The sequence below is a fragment of the Lycium barbarum genome, chromosome 11 (genome assembly GCF_019175385.1).
Source record: "Lycium barbarum isolate Lr01 chromosome 11, ASM1917538v2, whole genome shotgun sequence".
Taxonomy (NCBI): domain Eukaryota; kingdom Viridiplantae; phylum Streptophyta; class Magnoliopsida; order Solanales; family Solanaceae; genus Lycium; species Lycium barbarum.
In genome coordinates, this window is record NC_083347.1 from 114,305,868 (window position 1) to 114,309,790 (window position 3,923).

Sequence of the window (3,923 nt, forward strand, 5' to 3'; positions counted from 1 at the left end):
AATGTTAATTAACACTGGATCTTCATACTGTTGAGTCTTTACATCCGAGGCAAGAGTCGATTATGATATATTATGTAGAGAAATTCCAGTGTCTTCCGAATCGAGTAAGTGAACTCCCAAATTTGCCAAGCGATGAAGTTCTCTAGTCATTTCTAATTTTTCTGCTGGCACATGCAATAGACTTCCCATTGATTTACGACTTAGGGCATCAGCTACAACATTAGCTTTGCCGGGATGATATAAAATCTCAACATCGTAATTCTTTAGCAATTTGACCCATCTTCGTTGCCTCAAATTCAATTCCTTTTGCCTAAATATATATTGAAGGCTTTTATGGTCCGTATAGATATCGACATGAACTCCATATAAGTAATGCCGCCATATCATTAGAGCGTGAATCACTGTCGCCAGTTCCAGATCATTGGTTGGATAATTTTGCTCATGGTTTCGTAGTTGTCGGGAGGCATAAGCAATTACCTTACCATTTTGCATCAACACACATCCCAAGCCGGTGCGTGATGCATCACAGTACACAGTGTAACCCTCGGTGCCTTCTGGAAGGGTGAGGACCGGGGCAGATATCAACTTATCTTTCAATTTTTGGAAACTCCGCTCGCACGCTTCCGACCATTGAAACTTGGCACCCTTCTGAGTTAATTTTGTAAGGGGAGCTGCTATAGAAGAAATTCCGTCTACAAATCTTCAATAATACCCAGCAAGACCTAAGAAACTTCGGACTTCCGAAGCGGTCGTTGGTCGAGGCCAGTCCTTAACCGCTTTAATCTTCTGATCATCAACTTTAATACCTTCGTCGGACACAATATGGCATAGAAAAGCCACTGAAGTTAGCCAAAATTCACATTTGGAAAATTTCGCATACAGCTTTTGATCTCGCAATGTTTGCAACACCTTTCGGAGGTGATCAGCATGTTCCCTCTCCGAACGAGAATATACCAAGATATCGTCAATGAAGATATAAAACCTTCACCGATTTTGTTTAATTCTATTTGTGTTTGTCAACAGAAATGGGAGACCCAACTCCAAATCTGAGTGCTACTGCTACTGCCACACCAATCCCCGTGGTTGGTTCTACAAGAAATTTTGCTTCCTCCAGTCGTTCTGCAACAGCACCCACTCCGGCTGAGAAGCCCGAAAATTTTACTAGGATTGATTTCAAACGATGGCAACAAAAGATGTTCTTTTGCTTAACGACTTTAAGTCTACAAAGTTCATTAAGGAAGAACTTCCGGTTTGTCACACCCCCGACGAGGAGTATGACAGGCTCCGACCTGTAAGCCGAAGTCCCATGACTTAACTGTTACTTGGATATCCCATACCATAACTCAAGAACGACTGCTCGCGGAAAAGGAACCAGCGTAAAGATATTCGATAAATCAACACATATATACACATGCGGACCGACAAGGTCGCTACAACATCAAGTATATCGTAAAGCCGACAAGGCAATCAAAACATGTCAAGAAGCCAAAACAAGGCCGACAAGGCCATACATAATATTTACATGTCCCACAATGTCCATGAGCCTCTAAGAGTATACATATGAACATATCTATTACACCAACAGAAAAATACCAAAAGATAGCAAGCCCGGATTAGTGGTACTTGCTAGCACCGCTGAAGCTGGGAAGTCCTACTGCGGTTGCTATTCAACAAATCTGTCAGGGCCTGCAGCACGAAATGCAGCGTCCCATGCAAAGGGACGTCAGTACGAATAAAAGTACTGAGTATGTAAGGCAGGAGGGCAACAACACAATTAAGATAAAATGCGACATTAGTATAGGCAAAAAAAAATCGAATATCTGGAAGTAGCACAAAATGCAATGCATGATAAAATCATTTGTATGCTCATATGTATATATATCTGTATATAATAAATAGTATCCATGCCCGGCCGTAAGGCTCGGTGTCATAGATGTAAAATCATGCCCGGCCATTAAGGCTCGGTGTTATCATCATTAGCCCGCGTCCGGGGCAATATCATAACATGCCCACTGCAGTGGTGTGCGCATCTACGCGCTATGCCCGGCCGACTATAGCGCGGTACGGTGTATTAAAATAGTGCAATACATATATATATACGTATATACCATTATTGGACTGGACTGGAAAAAAAAAACTGCGCAGAGTTTCGCTTTCCTTCCGCGATGCGGAAGGAAAGCGCAAGGTTCTGAGGGCTTCCGCTTTTCTTCCGCGATGCGGAAGGAAAGCGCATTGTCCTGAAGCTTTCTGCGCAGAACTCTGTTTTCCTTCCGCAACAATATTCTGAGGCTGGTTTTGAATGAGAAATCAAGGATCTGATTCTTGGCCTTTCGGGGTGACATAAGGTCGTTAACCCCCGAATAGTTTATGGAATTCATCTCGAGTCCAAAGGAATAATCGATGACGATGAGTGAAATAATGTCTTAAAACCAATCATACAACAAGACCTTAAGATTGAAATTACAAGCATAGGAATGAAGTGGCATTTGTTATGGAGCGCTCGTGTTTATATACTAATTGATTTCTTGCCAAAGAAAGAGGGAAACGAACACCTTACATACCTTATCCGTCGAGCCACCCTTTAAAGAATTCCTTATATCGAGGCTTGACCTTCGCCCGAGCCTATATACATCGAGAAATGTATCATTAACCTTACTTTCATCACATTCCCATTAACTTATAAGTACTAATTTATGGAAGTCTAATTTGGGCTACAAAAATTTGGGCAGCAATTCTCCTATATCGTCGACTTCTTCCAAATGCCCAAAACAACTCCCAAACACTACCAACAACATCAACAACAACATTCTCAACATTCTACAAGACAAATATATGTATTTTTCATACAAATTCCGCTTCAAACTTCATCCATAAGCCAACAACATCAATACAACAAACTACAACTTTTATTCTTATAACTATTCCTTAATCAAGGATGATAAGGGGAGAGATTCAAGGATTCATACCCTATTTTTACCAAGATGGAAAGATCTCCAATAATCACTTGCTCCCAAGCTAACTCTAACACAAAACGATATGATAATCGCGACTACAAGTTGTCCGGTCTTCGATTAGTACTCCGGAGCTTGAATTTTGCTCAAGATCCTCACTTCTATGTAATATTTAAGAGCCTTTTTGCAGCTGAATTTTCTGGAAATTTTTGGAGAGTTTTGGATGAAAAACGAATGAGGTTTTAACCCTTTATATAGGGGCTGAGGCGGCAGACTGTAGCTACAGTACTGTAGCAGTACTGTAGCAGTTCTGTTTCTGCTTATCAGCTCAGTTTGTAACGTCTATAATTCTCTACTCCGATGTTCTATCGACGAGCGGTTTGTTGAATTATAAACTAGACTCGATGAACTTCATTTTAGAATTTTGAAACACCTTAAAACTCCTAATACACAGGGACGTATGCCCCTCCAAAGTTGACTCAAAATCCTGTTTCAAATTTTTCGACAAACTTAATTTGCTTGATTTGCTTGGTCCCCGAGTCTTCCATAGATTATTATATGAACTCAACCCTCGTAACCATGAGATGAATGCTCCACGTTTAGACTTAAACAACTAACGCCTAATAGATTTCACGTACATGACTACGAGGTGTAACACGGTTCTACCTGAATCAACCCCTAAAAATTAACGTTTTGTTGTGATCGAGGCTTGGAAGCACTCGAATTTTTTGTGTAAGAACTATATACTTAGCGGACTACAGGATGATCTTTACAACTTCTAAAGTAATGTGGGAACGTCGAAAGAACTACGGGATGCGTCGGAAAAGAAGTATAAAACTGAGGATGCCGGATTGAAAAGGTTTATCGCCGCCAAGTTCCTGGACTATAAAATGATAGATGGCAAATCCCTTGTTACTGTTGACACCTAATTTTTGACCTCCCATGAGTTATTTTAATTTTATCAAAGTACTT